We start from the raw sequence: 26488 nt of genomic DNA, 5'->3' as shown, positions 1-26488 counted from the left end.
TCAGTGCTTGCCCACATTTTAACCACCAAGTGAATTAAAGGACCTCTGACGCTGTGCTCCCTCAAAGATAGTTTTTCAGCAATCATGACAAATAATCCTTTCCTACTTAAAATGTTTTAGGACAATGACTTAGGAAATTTTCAACAAGAAGCATGGATTGACAAATTCGCATATACCAAAGTGTGGCTGGAGCAATTTCCTACTTAATGTGATATACAAAGTACTCGTCAGCTTTAAATATATATGAAACAAGTATTCTTTGCTTTTATTGACACAATCTTTGCTCCACTTAAGAAAAAATAAGTGGCATATGAGAGCCCAGGCCCCAATTGAGGAACACAAGGCCTGGGTTTTTGCTTATGCAGAGGTTAGAATCAGATCCTCTGAGTGGCACTTCCAGCCTCATTCTGCAAGAATCTACCCGACGGGAGACTTGAGACACTGCCGAGACCACCGGAGGCAGCTCTTCATCCCACATAAGTTCCCAGTTGTTTCAGTCTGCCAAAATAAGAAGGTAATAATTGGGGTAGGAGACAGACAGCCAGGCACAGAGAATTATACCAGGTTCACTGTGCCAAGATGCAAAAATGTGCTAAAATATCTCAGATGCTCCCTGAAGCAGCCACGGAAAACACTATCCACTTGCCCTCATCTGGAAACCACAAGTGCTTCTTATAGAATGTTCTGTGGCTGATGCTGGCAGGGGTAAGTTTCCACACAGCAAATAGAGTAAATAAATGCAGTATTCGCTTTTTAAAAGTTAACTAACATTGCTGATTTCCAACTGCTGTAGAAACACACAACTGTCAAGATGTCCCTGGGAGAATTGTCATTCTTCTATTTCATGAAATCGATGATATTAATCTACTTAAAATTATTCAGCAACACACCTAAAGCCTCAGAGTAGACAGAGAGAGATCTTTTTTGAAGATAAGTAAAGCAATGTTGATGTGTTGTGGCTCTTCTTCCCATTGATTTCCATTCTCTGCAGTAACCATAGACTTCTGGAGTTGGAAGAAATCTCAGAGATTGGGCCTCCTGCGGCCCTTTTTCTGAGCTTTTCCAGAGCTAGGACATGAGCCTCTTGATTCTTGTGTCACAAAATCAGCATCAGGTTATACATATACTCCCTCCAAACCACGTTCTGCCCTCAGTTCAGTTGAGGACCCCACCCTCCACCAATCTCGTGTCCCTTTTCACTGAATAGCTGAAGGACACTTGAAACTGTTCCTGTACATCTGTGGCTCAAACACACTTCCTTTGTAGCCTAATGCCAGTCCCCCCTCTCACCCAGTAGATCCCATAGCCAAGGTGACATGACATTTCTCTTTCCTTAACAAACTCTATCTTATCAAGAGTGACCACAGGCCTGCTGATTCTGATGTGATCAGCAACTGCAATATCATGGGGAGCCTTCGAAGTGTCTGCCAAGAGCCCCCAAAATCTGTCGAAATTCTATCTCCTTTAGGGCAAGTTCTGAAAATGTTTCAGTTCTCCTGAAAATTTTTCCAACAGTTTGATTCCTCATAAGATAACAAATCTTCCGGGTAATTTCTCTGCAGTTCTATTTCGCATTAAATCTTGCCATTATTGCTTCGCTCCCATTGTTTTTGCATTTACACAAGCCCTTTTGCTTCTTCTCCTCATCACTATCTTATCTTTCTTTTTCTCTTACAGATTAGCACTACCTTAAGATAACGACCTCCATCTTTTTTCTGCTCTGAAAGCCCTGACCCATTGGGCCCAGTGGGAGTTCTTCATCTGAAAATTCTGGAGACCTACCAACTGCTAGAAATTTTCTGCAAAAAAATGTGTATATGTGCATATTTGCTTTTATCTAAAGAATTAATCACAGCTTTAATCAGATTCTCAAAAGACTGACATCTAGAAAAAGGTTGGGATTGATTATTCTGTGACAACAGACCCATACAATTCACTCACTTTTTGCCTCTGTGACTCTTTTTGTCTCTCCTTCCATTGGTGACAGCCCCTCCCCTTCCCTGCTGCCCACACCTCAAGCACTCATCAGCCTACAGTATGGAATACACATGCCCCTCATTTTTCTGTGGCACCTGTAAGCATCCAAAGGATTATCGCCAGTTTAGCCTGAAACTGTACGTCGAAGATTTAGTATGGGATGATTATGACTAAAAGGGACACTCTCTCCAGAACAGTAACTCTGTCTGATAGGTAAAAGCAGGTCATGGATCATGGACTCAACACAGTCTGGGAGGGGCCCCTGTCTTGGTTATTAGACATTATGCAAATAGTCAACATAATACTGCTAAACTTAGAGACCAGAAATAGCTCGCAAATATACATTCACGAGTGTACAACCACAAAGCTCGATGTACAAATTTAAGATTAAATTGAGGGGGAGGCAAGGGAGGAGAGGAGGCTGGGTTACTCAGAAAAGACTGGGTTGCAGCCACCGGCATACACTGCCAAATCTAGTCAGTGAAATAAACCTTGTGCTTTTTTGATCAAGTATTCCCCAGTCGCGTACTGTTCTTAGAGAGATTGGCAGGCTGCCTATATTTTCTACAGTTCTAATTAACTTTCAAAGCAATTTTCAGAAAGTAACAAACTGAGGAAAGATTGTATATAAGCTGGAAGTTGCTTATTTATTACTTTGGTGAATGTAAAGACAGCTAATATATTTCCCCAGGAGAAATTATTATCGGCACTGTATCATTATAATCTCACATGACAGCCTAACCAAAGGGCCTCTTTTTATTTACTTCGTAGTGAAAATGAGAAAAGCATGAATAACTTATTAATATATCCATGACTGATTAGTTACCTGGTATTCAAGAAACCGGTTATGAATATCAGCTTCTGCTGTAACAAAATGTTTGTTTCAAATTTATTTCTTCAATATAAAACCAATGTAATGAATCACATGCCTTACACAGACAAATGTCAGAAAATAAAGGTGATTTCAGCATATTATTATCAGCAGAACAGTAATTTGAACAAACACTCCGTGTTTTGAATGTTGCCTGTAGGTGAGAAACTTCAATGTGTGCAACACTTTAAATGAGGCTCAAGGTCGCCTTCCAACAATGGGCTATGATTGATGGCCTGGGCATTTCTAGTTCTCCGTGATGCTACACCAAAATAGCAGTTACAATGACTTTTCTCTATGTGTTGTCAAACGCCAGACGTTGGACACTGCTGTTAGAGGCAAAGTTGGGATGTCAGTAAGTTTTTAAGGGGACCTTGGGATTCATTTGGTGATATGTTGGGCAGAAATTTAATTTTTGATGTTTTTACCTGACTCTCTCTAGTCAGTAAAATAAATATGCAGTTGATTTATGAAAGATTATTTTAACCCTTAATTGTCATTGCACGACTTCTTTAGACAATAAACAGATTTGAACGCAGGCTAACATTAGAGGGCACATTTTTGCCTCAGTCCAGTGGTTACAATTCCATGGTAGGCATAAAAAAAAAGATCTATCTTGCTACTACAGACAGTGTCTACCCTGAGGTATTAAGTTACCATGCAGTGATGAATATTTCCAAGACTTTCAGCTTTACTGAACATCTGCTTTTCACAACCACATTTTAAGGGGAAAAAATCTATGAGACAGAAAAACATACAAAATCCCCGGGACAGGAAAAAGTTCCTTCTCATCTCTTCCACAAACCAGCACCAGATTCCAAATTGAAACCACCGATCACAAGAGGACATTTTCAAGGATGTTGCTTTGCACCAGTCCCTTTTATGAAGCATAATTTGGGGGCGAAGGTGAGTATGGTTTGGAGGACAGCTTGCAACAATCAGAGTTTCCAAAACAGAACAGAGGGAGGCCAAAGGGATCAGACAAACAAAACTTTTCTCCTTCTCTTCAGGGATCAAGCAGATCCTGTTTCGTTTCTAAGACGCATATATCAAGTTGTCAGTCTTTTGCTACATAAAGTGGTAAAAGAGCTGGAGTCACCCAGACAGAAAAATCTGCAGAGAAAACTCTGGCTGTCAACGAAGTGGGAGATGCCACAGCCAGCCTGCCCTTCATGGCTGAAAAAACATGCGTGCCTTGTCTTACCTAAAGTCAGGGTACTTGGCCCCTTTTCACAGATTATGTAACACTTTCCTGAAAAGCGAGGAACACTACCCACTTCATTGTGTGAGTGACAAGATGAAGGCCATCCATTGATCCCTATAGACATGAGCCGGGCACACAGCTCTCATTCACGGTGCTGTGAAAAGAACCCTGTGTGAGTTATCACTGAAAATATTTTCCCTTTGGATTCAAGTGCCTTGAGTCCTCTATTCTGAAGGTTCTCTCCTGGTTTATATGTCCAGGAGGTTTCCGTGAGCAGAACAGTCTTGTTCTTAATGCTTTGAGACAGACCACATCCACCAACATAAAATCAGAGCAACATTCTATTATGTTTACTTCATATTCTGTTAAGAATACAAATATATTTCATTTTTAACGTTACAATAGTAATACAGTCATATCAGTTGTGGGATAACAACAACTGATGACCCCCCAAAACCAAAACAATAAAGAATCACAGAACTTCAGAATTTTTAAGCTAAAAATAGTTTAGGGGTGTTCAATTTTAGACCCTGCATTTTACAGAAGAGGGAAAAGATGTTTGCCAAATGTCTTAGGGCTTTCTCCCCTGTCGTGGATTTTCCCCTTTCTACTGAGACATTGCCATGAATATGCAAACATGTTCTGTGGTCTTCCTATTACTTAAAAACAAACAAACAGAAAAACAGCCCCCTCCCATCCCCTCTATTTCCCCTTAAGTGCCACCATATTCCTCTCCTACCTTCACAGCAAAGCCTCTGGAAAGAGGTATCTGTGGAGGTTGTCATGACTTTCTCATTTCAACATCTCTGCCCCCCTCGCTGCGCTCAGGTTTCATTTCCTATCACACTGCGGAGGCTGCTCTTGTCACGTCATCAAAGATCTTCATGTTGCCAGCACCCAGCTATGATCTTCTTCTATGATTTATGTAAGAGCAAAACGGATATGTGCTAAGAATCATTTTGTAAATATCTCTTTCATTGATGTATGGAGCCTATTATATTATAGAAATATGTTGGACTATGTTAAATATGATAGAAGTAGTTGAAAAGAATTTATCAAATGTTTACTGTATATTGAACACTATAACAGACATCAAAAGAAGGTTAAAAATAATGTTCCCAGGGAAGTTTTCTTTCTATTTAAAAGGACAAAATAGGGACATCTACTAAAATATAAGGGCAATTATCAATTTTATCCACAAGAGCAAACTGATAAGAACACAACAACTGTGCGTGTTCAAGTGAGTTAGGATACAAGACTAAACAGAAGCACACAGGAGGCCTGTACGCTCAGGAGATGGTCTTCACTTAGCAGAAAGTTGAGCCAGGAGTAGAAGGAGGTAGTGAAAAGGAGGAAATAAGCACCCTTACTAAACACCTGACATTAAACTCGAATAGTATACTATTGTATTTCCATTCAATTGACTCCCATGTTTTCCTCAAGATTCAGCTTAAACAGCTAAAGCCTCGTCTCCTGAATCATCCCCTGCCCCACATCATAGACCCTCTCCACTGCCTCACTTTACACACTGCGTTGTCGTCACCTCACAACGTGTCTGTTTCCCCCATTCAACAGTGAGCTCTTCTTCCTCCTGTACCACAGTGACAACTGAGCAGTGACTGGCACTTAGAGCTGATCAAAAAATGCTTGCTGTTTGACTCTTAATGCATGCAACAACCCTGAGAGGAAACTATTACCGTTGTTAATATCACAGAGAGAAAACAGAGAATCCTAGAGATCAAAGAGATCCTAACCCTTAAGGAGCACAGCTATGACTTTACGTCAAACCCAAGACTTTAGGACCTGAAGCCCAAGCTTATTCTATTATCCTGTGTTGTCTTCTGAGCAGTATTCCTGAAAAATAGCAGATAACTCATTCCAGGGTTGTAGACAGGAATTAGTAAGTAATATGTGAGAGACAGAAATCAGATTGATTTGTTTAAAGCACAGGGTCTCTGTTGAAAAATCATGGAAACTGTTGCTTCTTCTCATGTTTTGCCATAAGCTTTGGTTCTCTCTCTCTCTCTTCTCTTCCTGGGTGACCTCAATGACCCCAATAAATTCAACTGTCATCTGTATACTGATGATTCCAAAACACATATCTCTAGTCCAGATTGTTCTCCTGAGGCTCTGAACCATATATCCATTTGCCTCCTAGACGTCCCCCTGGATGCCGCTGTGGGCCACTTAACTTGATGAGGAAGTTTAAGAGTCTCCAAATATTTTTAAAGACTATCACATTTTAAGAATTAGACTAGATCAGTAGGTTCCTGAGGAAATTACTGGAATGAATGATTCAAGTTATAGATGTCAGTTTCACCTGTACATAACGAGACACTTAATATGCCACTGAAATCCACCCTAATTTTCCCCAGCTTAATTTTCAGGACATCACGTGTTCAGCTATGTGCTCTAATCACATCCAACTACTTTTCTTCCCTGACCGTGCCCACACTTTTACGCTTTGATGCTCCTGCCCCGTTGTCTACACAGATTATACACCTACTCACCCTCGTTCTATCAGTCAGGATCCAACCAGGAAAATGGAAACACACTAGGTATTGCAATAGAGGGATTTAGGACAGAAATCAGCTTACACATGCTGTGAAGGCCTGAAAAAGAGGACACTGAGGTAACCCAGAAATGATAATAGTAGGGAGAGCTCCACTTATCAGATCCAAAGAACTTGAAGGAGAGCCCCGTAGAGTTAGCACTCAGACTTCTGAGGTGAGGATCCTACCTGGTTGCTGCTGGAACCTCAGAAACTGAGAGGAAGGGCCCTGTGGAGCTGGAGCACAAAGCTCCTGCTCATACCTCAATGGGACAGGATTGATGCTCCAGTCCTGTAAGAAACAGGAGGTTGGAACTCATGCTCACTGGGTTTTGATTTCAAACCAAGGTCTACAGAAACCAGTGCCTGGTGCTCCAGCCCTAAACACACCACAACTCCCACTCCTTGTTTCTCTCCTTTGCATTCCATTCTACATACTGCTGCCAAAACGCTCTCCCTGGTGACACCACACTGACTATGCCGTACCCTTTCCTAAATCCCTATAATCATTCCCTGTTGACTACCATTTAAATACATGTCCTCTCTCCTGTGCTGAAGGCCTTCTACACCCTTCTAGCCCTTTTCTCTGTTCCCTAAGTGGTCTCTAGGCTCCCACAGGACCTCATTCATGCTTAGAAATGCTGTATGTTTTCTATCTTCAACATCTGATAGGCCACAGATCTCAGCCTTGTCTTGTCTCTTAATTTATTTTCAAAAAATAACGCTCATGTATGCAAAAGTCACCTGGGTTTTCATCTCTGAGAGGTCACAACCAGAGTGAATGAAGTCTCTGCTGTACAATTAAAACTTGGCATAGTTTCATTGAAAATAAGGGGCCTAATTTTAGCCAATTAAAACTCAAGTGCCAACTAAATGTGTAACTGAGACTGAAAGAATTTAACTCTGTCAAGGCAAAATTTTTACACTTTTCTGATTTTCATATACACTGTAGACTGGTTAAAGGGGGTAATTTCTAAATTCTCTGCAACTCAACACTAAGATCCTGGTTTGGGGCCATGTGCACATACAGTCGGTGGAACTGAGGTTTACTGCATGCGAGTTGCAGCATTTCAGAAAATTATAAGGCAGCATTTTTCCTTATTTGCCCTTTGAGTTGCAAAACTAGTTTTCAACAGGAAAAGAAAATTTGTTACTTACTCTTGAAAGGTGTCTCTTCAATGTGTGAAAATACTAAGGTGAAAATGTCAAATATTTCACATTTCCTTGAGCCTGTGAAATCTAAAGGGATGTGAGATATAGCTTTATTCAGATGATTCAGATTGGGGGTGTAGGAGCATCTCCTGCCCATGTGTGTCTCCTAATGTTCCCCTGTCATTTTACTTTTTAAAAGGCAAATATTAAAGATTTTGCTCTTCCCTTTGAGGTACAAAACTACTATTATTTCCCTTTATGTAGAAAAAGATAAAAATTACCCTCAAACTCTGAATTTGTGATTAAAAAGGGCAAATCTTATATGACACTTAATTTCTTACAGCACTTTAAGTCCAGTTTCTTTGTATAAGTTCCAGATCACCTTCTGAATGATGAGAACCTAAATATGAGTACTCTTTTTTTTTGCCAAGAATTTGCCTATATATCCAAATTATGTCAATCCATAGCTTATTCAACTTTCAGAGAAAGTTACTCTTTCATTTAACCTACCTTGGGTACCTACCTGCCACCTGCTCTGTATTAATGCATAATGTCATTTCTGGAACTCTTCCAACAGTTATGGGTCACAATGACAATATGCCACTCCATTGGCTGAGCACTTGTTTGCAACAATGAGCTACACATGTTGGCCAATACTGCCACAATTTAACGCTTCTGTTCCTCTTGGCACATCTGAATGGGTGGCATCTGGTCCAAATTTTGGGTCCCTTTGAGGATGCGTGATAGGTAACTCTCATCTGGATAGCAGAGACACTTGACCAGCCAATTACGTATTCTGGAATCCAGGAAGTTTATGTAGGTGAGGATAATTAGTCTTAAAAATAAACTCAGAATAAAAAGCCTCAGGAAGTGGAAACCAGCCAGGATCCCATCTAATAAAAATAAATCGAGTTGAATTTTAGATTTTTGGAGGTTTAAAAAAATCATTTACATAAAAATTTCCTTGAGTTTGAGATTATGTTTTAATAACACCTGTAAAAGCAATGTTGACCACTATTGTATTGTATTGAATTGCTTTGGAGGAACTGGGTATTCAAAATGCTAAGTAAGTAGGTCTTGATTTTCCAAGCTAGCTTACTCCCTCCTACCGGCAGACAGCTCACAGCATATTCCTTCTCTAAGTGCAAGTGGAACTTCCACGCCGGGGGCAGGCACCTCTCCTTCTTCCCTGCAGGCACCCATTTTACCATAAGGTGTTCCAAACAGAATATTTTCTTGGTTCTTCATGGTAACACTACTATTGCTTATTTATTATTTACAAAAGGAGAAAGGCATATTTTAAATTCTACTTTTCCAAATTTATTCTTATTCTACACAGGATTATTTTAAAACTATCTTCAAACTATTCAAATAAAGCTAAATTACAAAAATGGGATGGGAAATATATTTTCTTAACAAGATTTTGCACATGAATAGTAAGCCTGAGTAAAGGTTTCAAGCTATATTTTTTGTGTCCTACCATTGAGAGACTGTACAACAGAAAATAAATACTTCCAATGAGAACTGTCAGTGCTTTTCTTGAATTGAAAGTAGACAGTCTGGTCAGAGTATAAACACTTGTTTTATGTTATGAATTTACTCTGAAAGAATTTTTTACTTTTATTAGCAGAACTAATTTGGAAATATAGAACTTGACTCAAAAACATAATGCCTACACAGACGTTAATAGTGCTACTTTGTAAGTGATAATTCTGGATTTTTGAAGGAAAAATGTGTTATAAAATGTTTCATTGTGTCAATCTTATATAATCAAAATCAAATTATGTCAGACATTTTAGATGAATTAAATCGAAGGATTTCAAAATTATATACCATTGTATAAAATATTTACCATACAGAGTAAACAACATAAACATGGGAAGAGAAGTAGACCAAAACAGGGACTGTGAGAAGAAAATAGCCACAAGTCTAATTTGAACAAAAAAGATGCAAAACTTTTACACCTGGAAATTATAATTATCATCAAGTTCAGGATTAATCTCTTGTCCAACTGAACACAATGACAGAAAAAAAAATGGTAAAAGTATTAAGTTGAATGTGAGAAATAGAAACATGAACATACTATTTTAAATAACTCTCAGACAATATCAAACGGAATCTAGGATCTGTCACTTCTCTTGTTTCAAAAGAAACAAATATTAGGAGCAGACAGACTCTGAAAAAGATTTTCCTCCTGTTACTAATATATTAAAGATTTTTATAGCCAGGCCCTCCCACAGGGTAAAACCAACACACCTGATTTCCCTGGCATTATACTAGATTACAGCTGGGAATCAGTCACCGTCTTGACTCTTAGATTCAACAGCCATATTTTCATAATTACTCAAAAATGTTAAACAGATCTGTAAGGAAATAAATTGGGAGACAGTTTGAAAATGATCAATAATAATAACAACGGCTAATAGACCGTTTGTTAAGTTACACATAAGGTCATCACTTTGAGTGCATTATCACATTTCCTCTATCAGATTAATATCAGACGGAGAAGTAGACATTATTGTGACTATTTTTCAGATAAGGAAATTGAGGTATCAACCGTTCTTCAATTTGAGGTGTGACATATTATGATTAAGATGGCTTTCAAACTAGCACTGACTGAGAGACTGTATTCTATTGTGACTGTAGAAATTTGGATTTAGACCTAAGCACAGTAAAATAACATGTATAATCATATACATCAACTTTTTTATCTCTCCTTTTGTCTCCAAAACTCGATAAAAATCACAGGGAGCTTAAACGGAAGATGCGTCTGAGAAACTCCCATCAAGAGCACATCCCAGCTTTTCAACGATTGTATAAGCCAGCGTTTGTTAAGTGCTTCCTCTGTCCCAGGAACTCTTTCAAGTGTTTTACGTGTAGTAACTCTTTTCATATATGACCATCTTATGAAGTGAGTATTTCTTATCTCCTTTATACCAAAGGGTAAATAGAGAGAGAAAGCCACGTGGTCATATGGCCTCAACAGTGGCAGAGGCGAGATTCACATCTAGGCATTTGGCTCCAGTGTCTGCCTTCTTAACCATCATATAAGGCCTCTTTTACATTGACACTGATTTTACCTAAATGACATTTCCAGAGATACTTCCAGGGATCTGTGGCTGACAATGTAGAACATACACAGAAATTAGTGGGAATGACACTTACTTAGCACCCACTCTGCATGCCAGTTCCAATGCTGAATTACATAGGTTTAATCAAAATTTTTAAGTTAGAGAGTAAGTCTACCCCTCTCAAAAATCAAAGGATTTTAAGAGCCGTCATAATCACAGGTGTCACACAGCATGCTTTACATGAGTACAATGCCTCGATCAAAGTCAACGTCTGCTAAACATGAATGGGATGCCAGAAATCTCCAACTCCAGAGTGGATGGTTTCTTCATTATACTCTGCAAAAAGCGTAAAAAGTCTTCTTACTTAAAAATATTTGAGGAAATAAAATGTTAACAGAATATTTGAATACAGATTCAAGGCAACAATGAAAGTTGTATCACATTACATTCTCTGCCAACAAAATGGCTAACTCCCGGTACATCCTCAAAAAAGTCAAATATATACAAATACGTACATCCATAAATATTCACATTGAATAAAGAAGAAACTTGGCTATTTCTCCATTCTTCCAGACTACTTTTTTGCAAATTTCTTCCATATATCTTCTACTCAGGCCAAATGAAACTACTTCCTACTTCCTAAATACCCTATATCCTTGGAAATTATTTGGAACGGCTTTACATTCTTTGGAATATCTTTCTCATCATGAAATCCTATTTATCCTTCAAGACAGTTTACAAATCTCACCCCCTCGGACAGTGCTACACCAACTTCTCTAATTTGTCAAGCTGGCAATTATCATATAGCAATGATATTGTCTCATATGTATTCCTTTATATATTTGTCTCTTACTAGACGGACTGTTTCTCAATGCGCAAACTATGTTCCTTTGCTTCATTTAAATTTTTTTAACCACATTATCTTTGATTCATCTTCTCCTAGAATTAAAAGGTCTGCATCATATGTTGATTATTATAGGGGTAGTTTTAAGAGTTCTAAGAGAACAGATATTTTAGACAATTTTGTTGATTTGCCTCTTTGTCTTTGTTTTGTGCTTTTGTTTTTACTTTCAATGACTATTCCAGTTTTTAGTCGTCTCTCCCTGCAGACTTTATTTCTGGTATTTTTATATTTAGTTCTCTAGAAATATTTCTTTCTCTCATCCATCTTTCTTTTTACCTTATTCATCACTCAGTGGTATTTGTTGAGCAAGATTACGGAAGCAGCAGTAATGAATCGATGATCCTTGCCTTCATAAAGCTTATATTTTCACTCTGTGATTTTTTGCATGGCTTTCTCCTCCATTTCTTCTATTATCTTAGTCAGAATATTAAATAGTTTTGTAACACTTCCTCTGGTTCTTATATAGAAATGTTTTCAGAGATGTGAATTTGTTCTGAATGTTCAGAGAAATACTCTATCTCCTTTCTGCAGGTTACTGTGCGTAGCTCCTAGTGGGATCGCTGGCGTCTACCAGCTTTTCAACTACTATGGCTCTTCCACCCTGATCAAAATCTGCTCCTTCCCCTACTGCCTGGTTGTTGACACTGTAAAGAGACCAGTAACTGATAACACGAAATCCCCAGTATAAACTCTTATAAGGATAGTTCCTAGATCTGTTCTATGTTTCAGGCACGTACAGCATTACCACCAGCGCCTCCTCTACCTCATTGCTCACCCGCCTCTCTGACCCCTGCACAAATCTCTGTCCAGCAGTCTCACTGGATGTAAGAAGAAAGGCACAACTGTGGAACAGTGGGGTAGGATGAGGAAGCAGCATTCTGGCTGTCTCCAGAAAGCAGTATCCACACATTAAAGGGATGCTTTTACTCTCTTAGTTGGTATAATCTTTGTAGTTCCACCCAGTAGACAGACATTGAGAGAATGGCAGGCTTCCTAAAATCTCTAAGTCAAATTCTCAGTTTTCTGAAATTATGGGCCCCATATGAGATGCACATTACCCTGTGCAATCTACTTCCAATAAATTTGTTGTTAATGAACATTTTCAGATTCTGGCAAAGGGTTGATTACTACTTCTAGTGTTTATTATGAATATTTTCATCATTATCTGTGTCTTCATAATTATTTTAGTGAGCAGTTAGGAGAGTCAGCATTAGAACCTGCAAGAGATATACCATTTTCAAACTGAAGTCTAACTTTTAAATTTTAAAGCTAAAACATTCAAATTCTCTGATTCCTATTATGACAATTAAGCTTTAAACCAAATAAGGAAGTGGTTTAAATTGTGAAAATAGAATTTTGCTGTATATGACATAGAGAACCTATGAAGTAGAGAAGTGTAAGTGTCAAAAACTGTGAAGGAGCTATAAAGAGTTTTACCTTATTTGGAAGCTAACCAATTAGCCTACTGCAGCTACACTCATGGCAGAAGATATGAGAATCTTGGGTCAGAGACAAAGAAAAGTTTATTATTCACAACAGTAGTAGTAGCTAGAGCATCATCACTTTTACACCAGTTTCCTGAGGCTCAGTTCCCACAAGACAATGCAACAAGGGCTAGATGCATGTATCAAGGGTATGTGCAGTAGGTCATGGTACAGAAGAGGAATTTCAAGCTTAGGAAATGCTAATATTTTATAATGGACTAAAAGCAAGCCTACCCAGCCTTTTCTCCAGAAGGAGATACTATCTTTATTATACTAGAGAGTAATTATGCTTTCCCTTTGCTCTGGAAGGAGATACTATAACTTCCAAGACTGCATTATACCAACATCCTTGAAAAGATAGTCCAGAATAAATGGCTGCCGTTGGCTGTGCTGATAAGCTGTGCAGAAATTCAAGAGAGCTATGGAGTATTGTCTCAACAGTAGAGAAAGAAAAATAATTCACATTTTTAAAGCAATTATTATAATCCAGGTGCAGCAGGAAGTGCTTTATGCACATTTTTTTATTAAATCTTCACATCTTATGAAGTATGAATCATAACGTTTGTTTTACAGAATCTCAGCTACACTAAGTCATCTTCCGAAGTCACCCATCTGCTAAGTATAGTCGGAATTTGAACCTAGATTTACCTGACAATGAGTGCCTTCTACTTTAAGTTGGAGTTTAATTTCAGAAAGTAGATCCTTTTCGAGAAAAATATGTTACCACATTTTTCAATGAAAAAGTGACCAAAGTTTAATGGAAAAAAATAATTACTTGATAAGAGAGAGTTTTCTTTAAGTTTATAATTTTTCTTTTAAAGTTTGCAAAAAAGTATTTAGCTGATATTTCTAGAAGCTTCCACCCCAGAGAAAGAATGAAGCTGAGTGACTGTTTAACTGACAAGGAGCAGCTAGAGGCTGCCTCTTCCGGAAATTGCCAGGAGCTCAGTACCTTGGACATCTCCCCAACATGTATGGAGCTTACAACTCCGTGCACATTAACGTTGTTCTAGAGAATGAAAAAATCCTATTCCTTTCCATTCTTGCACCAAAAAGCAGTATATTACCAACAACATCTGAAATTATCTTTGCTGTATACCAATTGATACCTTTGAGATTTTTCTTAAATAACTCTAAAATTTGGGTAAAGAGTGACTGTCCAGAAATATAATTCACCTTATTTAAAATAACAAGTACACTTCCCCATGAGCACTTCCTAACTCATATCACTTATCTTCCTCCACAGCACTTATCACCAACATATTACATATTTTATTTGATAGCTTGTCTGCCTCCTACAATTAAAACATAAGCTACGTGAAGGCAGATATTTCCATCACTTTTCTTCATGCCCAGATTATCCTCTATGCCTAAAACAGAATATAGTTTGAATGAATGAAAATGGCTGGATGGTTCTCATGCAGTAATTTAGGTGTTATATAAAATGTTTCTCATTTAATCTGTAATCACATTCCAAATGTTACCATTAATGTAAAAAAAAAGTGAGCTTTTGCTGGTTTAAGAATTCATATTTTACATTTACATGTTTATATTTGTGCTTTGTGAATTTCCAAAAATTATAAGTTTACTGAAGCAATAAATACACCATTTTAAAAAGACTGATACTGTTAAAGTGGAGACACAATAAACGAGGTGGTTTTTAATTCTTTCCTAAAATAATGGCATTGGTTCTTTTTTGTTCCTGAATCTATTTCAGATCCCCAAAAACCAAAAATGTGACACACACCTTATAGTTCCCAACTTGCAAGAACATACATGCAGAATAGAAGGAGAAGCCCTCAGGCTGTTTTAATGTTGATTATCTACACTCAGCTGCAATTCTTGCAAGAACTCTTGAGACTGACCTAGTTCTCAAGGTGTTCCGCTGGTGAAAGAGGACACATCTCTTAGATCAGGCTGTCACACGATGGAAATAATCACCAACAGATGGTGATAATCTGTTACCAGTCTAATGGAGATCCCTGAAGATATGCTGGGCAATGAAGTTTTCACTAAGGACACTTGCTACTAAAGTATAAAGTGAATAAACAGAACATCCGGTACAGCTGGAAGGGAAGCTGCTTCTGATTAGAGAGGAGGAATACACAGCCAGCTTAAGCTCCAGTGGCAGAAATCACTCTACATCAATTTCTGTATCTACTCTTGACTTTTAGCCTTGTTGACTATTCAACCACTTACCCTACTGTTCCCTGAGCATCAGATGTACTTAGTGACAGCTGTTGGATCAAACACACCTAAAGCATGTGGACACACACACCCTGGCCTGTCTGGGAGAATTCATGTTCTTTATTTTTGGGGTTTAGACAGGGAGCAAGGGTCAAGACTGTTCAGAATTTATTTATTTGCTCATCCTTATGGTAGGATGTATAACCTGGATGTTATTAAGATATGGGAGATTTTTAAAGAGGCTTTTTATTTGTATGGTTTCTTCAGACTTAGTCAGCTAATGCCTGTTATGGACAATAGTAAATGTCACTTAATTAAAAAATCACAAACTAATAATGCTGTATATAAACTTGCTACTCGAAGTGTGGTCCACAGACCAGCAGTATCAGCGTCATCTGGGAACTCATTAAAATTACAGAATTTCAGCCCCACCTCAGACACACTGAATTGGAATCTGCATTTTTTCAAGATTTTCAGTTCACACGTAGGCACATTAAAATTTGAGAAGCATTCCCCTGACTCTATAGTATCTTCACATGGGCTTCCCAAGTTACAAAGAGAATTCCAAAATATAAGCTTTGTATGGTGAAAGGATAAATTGAAATATGCCACCATGGTGTGATGATGTTGCTGGTCTCCAGAACTGATCCTTGGTAAATTTCCCGTCTATTTATCAGAGTGATATCAATTCCAGCGGCCCAAATCTATGTGTTCAATCAGCAGACTGTCTCATAAACTTCTATATTCACACATACCTCCTGTCAGGCTCAACCTCAGTGTATTCAAAGCTGAACTTATTATTCTTGCCCCTCCCCCAATTTTTCTCCACTTTTGTTCCCTATCTTGGTGAAAAGCTTTGCCATTAACAGCATCTGAACAAGAAAAGTTAACATGTATCATGGATTCTTTCTTCTCCCTCTCTTCCACATATGACATTTCTCATTCATTACACCTTCAACATACCTCTTGAGTCTCCCTCAGCTCCCCTTTCTACTGCTGTTGTTTTAGTGCAGGCCTCTGTTATTTCTCACTCGATCTATTCCTATAAAATTCAACTAGTCACCTTATCTACCATCTTGTCTCCTGCTGGAGAACTTTCTAAAACATAAATATGATTATGTCATTTGATTAAGCCCTTAAAAATAAAACCTTATGGCTGCTCATTTCTTATAAGATTAAAACCCTTAAAAATCAGACCCAAACTACCTTTCCAAATTCATTTTTAGCCTCTAGGGTCCTTGAACTCTTGACCCAATCCATAGAACTGCCTGTTATTCCTTGCAAATGAGAAGTCCTATTGCGTTTGGGTGCTTTGGAAATGCTTTGCAACTACTCAAATGCTTTCTCTCCTCTTTTCTGCATGATAACTCTTATTCATACTTCCAGATTCAACTCAAATGCCTTAATGAAAATAAAGAACCAAATAGAATTTTCTCTACCAGATGTTTTGGTAGGTCCATTGCAATCTATTACATATTCTCACATTTTACAACATGACTTTGAAGATTCTCTCATCAGGGAGTAGAGCCTATGTCTTCACTCCTTGAATATGGGCTGGATTGGGACTTGCTTTGTCCAATAGGATGCAGTAAAAAGGACAATGTGCCAGTTCTGACCTTGGCCTCAAGAAATTTTGCATACTTCCATTCCTGCTCAGAGACACGCTACCACCCTGTGAACAAGCCCGGGCTAACCTCCAGAAGTCTGAGACTACTGTGTCTCTTGAAGTCATTCAAAACAACCTAATATCAATGACACCTACACATGTGACAGAGGCCAACCAAAATCAGCAGAATTGCCTATTTAACCCTAGTGCAACCTTCCTTCTGACCCAGAGATTCATGAGAAAGAAATACATGCTTATTGCTTTAACCCACTGGTGTTTTTCTATATGACCAAGTAACAGAAGGGAGATCCCAGGAATGAATCTAAACACACATGGACTCTTGTTAGATGACAGAATTGGTACTGCAGATCTGTGAGTAAAAAACTGAGTTTTCAAAAAATGGTGCATGGGTAATTGGTTATCTATATGAAAAGAAAAAAAGAAAAAGAAAATGCAACCACTTATAGGTAATTTCAGGCAAAACTATAAAGATTCAGAAGATAATATAGGAGAAAAGTCTCATAACTTTGCATAGAGAAAGATTTCTTAAACAAAATACAAAAGCACCAACCATAATGAAAAAGATTGATAAAATTATGCCATTAAAATGTAAAACTTAAAGTTCTTAAGGTATATTGTATAATGAGTAAAAAGAAAAACCACGGAGGGGGAGAAGATTTGTAATACATGCAGCTATCATTTGGAATACATAAAGAATTCCTACAAAGTGATACGGAAAAGACAGACAACACAATGGAAAACTGAGGAAAAGAACTGAGCAGGCACTTGACAAAAGTGATCAATAAATTTGTTAAAATGTACTCAACCTCATTAAAAGGAAAAAGGAAATTAAAATCACAAGATATTATTACAAACCCAGGACATTAGCAAGCATGAGAAGGTGGACGAATCAGTCTTAGATGGACACAATGAGATTGCACATTTTCTCCTGGTGGAATAGAAACTGGTCTAGCCACTTTGGAAAACTGTTTGGGATAATTTCATAAGACTGAAGATACTTCTCTTCTCTGACCTAGCAATTCCAGTCTTTGTTATACACCCTAGATCAGAGGTTCTAGTGTGGTCTCCAGGACCACCAGCATCCATATCACCGGAGAACTTGCTAGAAATGCAAATTTTCAGGCCCCCACCCCAGATCTACTGAATCAGAAACTCTGCAGGAAGAACGAAGCAAATTGTGCTCAAATGAGTACTCTGAGTGACTCTGATGCTAAAATTTGAAAACCACTGCTCCAGACACTCACGTTTGTTTCCCAAGATGCATGTTCAATAATGTTCATAGCATTAGTATTCAGGAGCCCATACTGTATAGAAACAACCCAAATTTCATCACCAGTCAGATGCATAATAAACTGTGGCATATCATATAATGGAATATTATTTACAATGAATAAATCAACTTCAGCTTCACGCAATAACATGGATCTATCTCACAAACACGATGTTGAGAAAAGAGAAGATGCAAAAGAAAACTTGCAGTCTGATTCTATTAATATAAAGTTCAAAATGGACAAACTAAGCTTAATAGAGGAATGCATCATTTAAAAAAAAAAGCAAAGGAACCGTCACCATTAAATTTGAGGTGGTGTTTATCTGTGAGGAGATGCAATAAGGCAATGGCAGTGGCAATGTTCTCTTTCTTGTCCTGGGTAGTAATTATATGTGTGTTCACTTCACAATTATTTCCAAAATGTAGACATAGTTTTCATGTACTTTTAAAGATACATGATACACAGTGAGGAAAAAAAGTGCACACACACACAAGATCTATTTATAAACAAGAATCGGAGGGTGCTGCAATTTTCATTCCAGAGGGACTGCATGTAAAGTTCTTAACAACACAGTTATCTATATGAGGTGCTCTTTAAATGTGACTTGTTATTATCATTAAAATTATTATATTATAATCATTAATTGAATAATTTGAAGTTTTATTGGATGGGCTATAAATTCTGCTGAAACATTTTAAACTTGTGCTTTATAATAAAAAAAAAAGAACCCTAAAAACTTATAATGAAGAGAGGATGAGGGTATCTATGTTTAAAAGACAGGTTTTTGCTGAACACCTTGTTACTTGTCCCTTTTTTTGAACTGATTGTGAAAGCTGTTAAGGAATAAGCACAGGTCAGTTGCAGCTCCCTAATAAAGAAATGAGTCCAGTTTTTCAGTGTTTAGCTCTGATACTCACTTGTGGTTGATAATGAATTCACAGATGGGATCCCATGGTAACGACCAGAGGGTACAGGAGAGTGAAATGTTGACACTGGATTGGAAAGTTTGCTGAGTAAGGCCTGGTATCAAAAGAAAGCCAGAATCGGAAAACCTCCATCAGCTCACTCAGTCTCCTCTTAGCGTTCAATCCCCTGACTGCAGGAGATGCACTAGACCCTTTCAATGAAGTCATGGAATCTTTGACAGATTTTTCCAACCACTCTGTCATTTCCTTCAGCAACAAGATGATTCTCAAAGCTGGTGAGTCACACGCTGCCCCAAAGGTAACAAGCAGAGGTTGTGTGCGGTTGTGTGGGGATCAGGAACAGGGCCAGACATCAGTGGGGCCAAATCCCAAGCCAAAAGGTTTTTACCTTCAGCCAGCTCTAATATTACCTTCAGGCAGCACGTGAATAATTAGGTAATATGCTCCCCTCTGTGGTCTCCGAAAACAGTAGAAGTACAGTGCTACCTCCACGATAGAAGAGATTACATAACCTTCAGTATTTAAAAACAGCTTAAAACCAAAACATAAAAAATGACATAATCGCTCCCAATTCCTATCCTGATCACGGCTTTAATCCTGTAGAAATAGTTTGCTCTTCATTCTCTATTTTCTATAACAGAAGCGCCAGAGTTCTGGGCTGACACCTAGCTCAAAATAGATACGGGGCATGTCAATTAACACAGATGAAGAAATGGAAGGATCAACTATTAATCAATTTCAAAAAAAAGATCATATATAGTTGTGATGGGCTGAATGTTTGTGTGCCTCCAAATTTCATATGTTGAAGCCTTAACCTTCAGTGTGATGGTGTTTGGAAGTGGGGCCTTTGGGAGTTAATAAGGTTTAGATGAGGTCACGAGGGTGGGGACCCTACAATGGGATTAGAGTCCTTATAAGAACATGAAGAAACCACAGCTCTCTCTCTCTCTCCACCATGTGAGGATACAGCTGGAAGGGGGTTGTCTGCAAGCCGGGAAGAGGGTTCTCACCAAACTTAACCGTACCGGCCCCCTGATCCTTCCAGTCTCTAGAACTCTGAGAAATAAATGTCTGTTTTTTAATCCACCCAGTCTACGGTATTTTAGTATAGCAGATCAAGCAAAGACAATAGTATAAGTACATAATATATGCATTCGTGTGTGTGTATACACATGTATATACATATGCCTATGTATAAAATAATCTGATGGCTAATTTCTAATTTAATACACTTTCTTCATAAATGGGAAGTCAGCTTACTATTATCTGGTAGCCACTAAAAATATTTCAGCACATTATTTCTTGGGACTACATTTTTCTCTTCTTTTCTAACAAGAAGCATTAGCATTACATTTAGCCAATAGAAGGACTACGTCCAGAATGTTCGGATATCTTCTATGCACATTTTTGTCACCATTTGGTGATGTCTCAGTACCTGCGTCTCCAGCAACGAAGACAACGTTGTTGGTGTTTCTTCAGCGGTGGTTCTCTATTCATCACTAGTAAGAGTGAATTTGTTTAAAATTTGTTTAAAACATTGAAAAAGTGTAATATGTTATTGTGGCTTAGGGAGTGATGGGAAAATAAAATATTTACGTACGTATAAAATATTGAGGCAATATTTGATTTCTTTGCTGACAATATCTTTTTACTCATTTTCTGACTTGGATTTCCTATATTAGTCTTGTACCTATGCTCAGTGTGGTTTTTAAACACATAAAAACATAATGAACAATATGACATAAGAAATGACATTTAATTGTCCTTATTCATACGAGGGGGCACAAAATACGACATACATGCACAATAATTAAATCATAAGAATAATAATGACAGACTCAGCATATACTTCACAACTATGTCCCAACATATCACGATTTAATCCTAACATTATTCATGCCAGTGTGTGTTATTGTTTTCACTATCATTTTTTTCCTAAGGCTGAAAGAAGATAGTCCTTGCAGCAAATGTTATTATCTATTCTATAATATTTTTGATATATTAATGCTACTGGTATCAACTTAACATTAGCATGTGCTAATAATAGGACGTGTTTGTGAAGCCACTTGGAGATTTTTAGAAGTGACCTGAGGGATCCAAAAGAAGAAACCATCAACAACAGATCACTGGTTCCTTTGTTCTCCCTTCCAAAGTTCAAAAGGAAACTTTAAAAAGTTTCTTTTCAAACTAAGATGATACTATGAGAAACAAGTTTTAGAGGGTATGTGCTTCAAAAGGAAAGAGAAAATTTTAAAACTGACTCTGTTCTACCTCTAACCAGTCTTAATATTTAAAATTTCAATAGCAGTGTTAATAAGGAATGTAACTTCCATTTGAGATAAATGTGAGTCTTGTCTATATGAAAGAGACTGGAGAAAGAGAAGCAAATAAGTCGTATGTTCCCATTATGTTCAGACTGACTGCTATAAAACTAGCTGATAGGATCGTTCTTGTGTATAAGCAGTGACCATAAAATATTAACTTCAAAGTATTTACCTACATCTGCAATTTTAATAATATTAAGTGCAAAGTATTTGTCTACACCTACAACTTTTGCAGTACTCAATATTTAATGCCGTAAATATTCCATATGGTAGCATTCTATGGCAAAATGAACGGGGCATTGCATTTAAACAGATATTCAATAATGTATTATTTCATTTCCCTGTGGCTTTTACTTATTTTCTTATGTGGGTTGGGAAATAGCTGGTTGAAAAAAAAAATGCTTTGGTTTGCCTTTCTGAGTTTATTTTCCACTTGATAATAACTATTGCTATGCAAAAAACATCTCCAAACTTAGTGGTTGATGGATTGTGTGGAACAGCAATTTAGAGAGGACACATTGGGTTTGTCTCTGCTCCATGATATCTAGGGCTTAGCCGGGAAGAGTTGAAGGTTGAGGGTGACTCGATGGCTGGAATCTTGTGGAAGTGTCTTCACTCCCATGTTGAGCGGTTAACATTAACTTTCAGCTGGGATTCCAGCTGGACTGTCAGCCAAAACACTTGCTCATGACCTCCTCATGTAGTCTCTCCATGTGGCTCACTTTGGGCTTCTTTACAATATGGCAGTAGAGTTCCAGGAGTGAGAATCCAAGGAGAACTGTGCAGAAGCTGGGTGAACTTTCATGAGCTTGTCCCACAAGTCACATAATGTTCAAAGAACATCACTTGCATTAACTCATTTAATCCTCCTAAGAGCAAGCAATGGCAGTCAGATGTTGGCAGGGGATGTAGTTATCTGAAAGCTTAACTGGGCTAGACCTGACCCAAGATGGCTTCCTCACATAGCGGATGTTCCTACTGGCCGTCAGCTCAGAGCTCAGCCTGTGTTGTCTGGAGAACCCCCAGGTGACCTTTCATTTCTTAGATAAGAGTATCAGGAAAACCTTGTGGAATCTCCACGACTTTTCCAACTCTGGTAGGCTGAATAATGGCCCCAGGGAGATGTCCACATCCTAATCCCCAATGCCTGTGACTACACTACCTTAACATGGAAAAGGAAATTTGCAGATGTGATTCGTTAAGGATCTTGAGATGGGGAGAGTACGCTGCACTATCTAGGTGGGTACTAAATGTCATCACAAAGGTCCTTATGAAGCAGGCAAGAGGTCAAAGGTGGAAGAAGGGGTTGGGATGACAGAAGCAGAGGTTGGAGTAATGTGCTTTGAAGATGGAAAAAGAGAGCATGAGCTAAGAAATATAGGTGACTCTAGAAGCTAAGAAAGGTAAAGAAACAGATTCTGCCCTAGAACCTCCCGAGAGAATGCTGACCTCAGCCCAGTCAAATTGCTTTTGGATTTCTGACCTTCTGAACTGAAAGATAATAAATCTGTGTTGTTTTAAGCCCCCAAGTTTGCGGTAATTTGTTCCAGCAGCAATTGAAAACAAATACATCAATATAACCTCAGAAGCCACAGTGTCATTGCTGCTGCATTCTATTGGTTATAAATGAGTCAAACAGCCTTCAGATTCAAGAATAAACACAGACCTCCACTTCTCAACGGAAGAAATGCCTGAGAATCGCAACTATGTTTTACACTGGTATTATTAAAAATAAGAATAACGGCAACCATGACGAATATAAACCTTAGACCATCAATCTGATTATCACCATACAAGTATTACTAGATACTAGCAATATTAATAACAAAAATATTAGTAACACTAGAATATCATGGACCACAGTCTACCAACATGATCATTCTTGAATTTAATCTATGCAGCATTTTTCTTTTTACAGAAACCATACTTTCTAGATTAGTGGTTTGCAAGTGTTTTTGGAAATAGAACATCTGTAAGACAAGAGAAAGTAAAAGAGGAAGTTACTTAAATTTCTCTAAATCTCAGTTTTCTGTAATAATTAGTAACTCCAAATTTTGCTGTGCAAAATAAAGAGAATGGTCCTAGGAGAGGGTTAGTAAATAGCCGATCCCACTTTGATTTCCAGAGGAGAAATTGGGACTGCCAGTGACGCATGGAAAGGAAAGATGATGTCTTCCTCTTACCTGAAGTAAACGTGGTTGGAGTTGTAATGGGATTCATACTGATAACAGAGAAGAGGGTTGGCTATAGATTCCAGGATTCGAGGTGTGAGGTTCCCATCAAGTTGGTGGTATGGTAGCTTCTAGAATATTGCTCCTTCCATCAGCATGAGGCAGCATAAAAGTGAGCCTGAAAGAGACTCTTAGCACCCTGGGTCTTTTGCTTCACCTCAGCTGTGTCCTCTCACTTTCCAGTCCTTCTAAGATTCATTGTACTTTTCCTCTTACATCTCACCTCAGGCCTTCACTCTCATGGCAACATTTCTGGACCCTAATTCCAAACTGCTTCCATTAAAAATCTTTGAATCCAATTTCTCATTGTCTGATCACAACCTGTATCATGTTTACTTGCTCAGATTCCGCTATTAGGCCATTCTTTAATTCAGCCTAACCTCTAGCCCATTGATCCCATCATTTTTTTTCCACTGTGCATCCACTGCCTCATGTCTTCACTTCCGTTCTTGTCCAGAACAGAGTCTAAGGCCGTTTGATATAACCAATCCATGCACTCACAATTCTCTTGCCCATCTCTCTCTCCATAGGAATAGCTTGTCAACATCCCAACTCTGAAAAGTCAACCATCAACCTTCTCTATGTCAGTAGTTCCATATAGTGGGAGAAAAGGGCATGGTCAGATATAACGGTTTCATTCTAAATTCATGATCACAAACTTCAAATTCATTCTTAATACTATTTGGAATGCCTGATTGCCTGCTATATTTCCCATCCTTTGAGATGGCTAATTAAAACCTTTTCTTGCATCCTCTCATTTTCATGAAAACTCCATTCTCCTCTGACCTTCAATCTCCGTTTATGATCTGAGAAAATAGAATTCATCAGAATCTCATCTCCCCATCACCAAAACTATAACCTACTTACATATATGCACCTATCTTCTTTGTCACTCTTATTAAAACTGGGAATAGGTCCTTCATTCTGTTATAACACTCTCTTTAAGAAATATTCTGGAGCTTGTCTCCTAAATTTCTCATCACCTTTTATTCATCCATATATTTCTTCCATCATCAATTTCTCCCTCTCTCCTACTGACGGAAGTCACCTCCATCAATATACAAACATTCTCTAATATTTGAGTATATCATAATGATTAGGGTTCAGGAGTCAGGCGGCCCAGCTTCAGATCCTAGATCCACCATTCACTAATTATCTAAATTCTCTCACTCATAAATTGGGATAATAATACAGTGAATCTTATAGTGTTGTTGTGAGGATTAGATGTTATCACTTGTCAAGCACATAGTAAGAAATCTACGGCTATTAGTTATTAATAATGTAGTATTTCCACTCCTAAAACATTGCCTCACTTGACCACACAAATCATCCCAGCTATAGTCCTTTTCCTCTGCCTCTCTTCACAACCAAACTTGCCAACAGAGCTGTCAACAAACATGATTCCTTCATGCTCACCCCTCATACATACTTCAACCCACTCCAATCTCATTTCTATCCCCATCACTTCACCGAAATCTCTGTCTCAAGGTCATCAAAACCCTCTAAACTGCAAAAGTCAGGGACCGTTATTCTGTACTCATCATGCTTACCTTACATGTCAGCGGCATGACAGTGTGACAAACGTCCCCTTTCACACGCTGTTCCTCACTTGGCTTGCAGGGCAACACGTTCTTTTGGTTTTCTTCCTACCTCTAGCGGCTCCATCTCAAACTTTTTAAAACCTTTCCTCTCCCTAACTTTTAACTTGTACAGAATGAAATTCCTTTCTCTACATACACTTTTTGCAAGGAGATTGTCTCTAACTACCGTTTACATGCCAATAACTTCCCGTTTTATTTCTCTAGCCCAAACATTTCTTCTAGACTCTAGATCCATGTGTCAGACTACTTGGCCATCCAAATGCGACTAAAACATAACATGTACCAAACCTAAGTTCTGACTTCTACTCCATTCCCTTTCTGTTCTTCTCCTAGTCTTTGTCCTTGTAATAAAGCAGTCTTACAGCTGCCCACACCAGGGTTCTTGGTGTCGTGCTCTATTTGCTCTTTCTCTAAGATAAGAATCAGAGCCCCAGGTAAGTATTGGTGTATATGTGATTTATGGAACAAGTGCTCTCAAGAGAAATGGAATGAGAGAAGCAGGACAAGGCAGAGCAACAAACTACACACGGACACACTCTCAGGTGGACTCCTCTGGCACTGTGTGCCCACAGGAGCTCCGGAGCATAATCTGCACTCCATATTTGCTCCCTCCTTTAGTCATGGTGATGTGGGCTCGGTGAGTCAAGGAGTCGAATGAAAGATTTCTTGGACTCAAGGTCTGGCAGTAGTGCTCTTTTATTCAGAGAATAGCATGGAGTAGCACAGGGACAGGACCCATGGGGAGTAAAGAGCTGCAATGTGTTGAGGGTTAGGGCTAAATTTATAAGGCATGGGTACTTGACTTATTTTTACTAGACAAAGGAAAGATGATGTAACAAGTCATTAAATGGTATCAGTGCAGGTGGGGTCTGGTTATTGCGTGGTAGTATAACTTTAGATATGTATTGGGTCATATAGATCGGCATGTAGCCCAGGATGTCCTGGGCTTCTCTCTCTGGGGCAGCCCTAATCCACACCATAAAATCCATCAGGTCATATAGATTGGCAGGTAGGCCAGGACACCTTGGGCTTCTCTACCTTGGGCAGCCTTGATCCACATCAAAGGGGGCCTACTGACTTGCTTCCATGTGAATTAGTCATTCATTT

The 26488-nt window shown here is 38.4% G+C and overlaps 1 long non-coding RNA gene across 1 annotated transcript; it reads right to left on the bottom strand.

Moving 5' to 3' along the window:
* Window positions 1-238: 238 nt before the first annotated feature.
* On the bottom strand, window positions 239-4966 carry LOC111772573 (uncharacterized). The gene is made up of 2 exons (XR_002806539.2): window positions 4792-4966; window positions 239-498 (listed from the first exon to the last, which is right to left on the bottom strand). It is a non-coding gene; the product is annotated as an uncharacterized lncRNA (long non-coding RNA).
* Between the last annotated feature and the right edge of the window lie 21522 nt (window positions 4967-26488).

Source organism: Equus caballus, chromosome 2 (assembly GCF_041296265.1).
Source record: "Equus caballus isolate H_3958 breed thoroughbred chromosome 2, TB-T2T, whole genome shotgun sequence".
Taxonomy (NCBI): Eukaryota; Metazoa; Chordata; class Mammalia; order Perissodactyla; family Equidae; genus Equus; species Equus caballus.
This window is presented reverse-complemented; position numbering and strand designations above follow the sequence as displayed.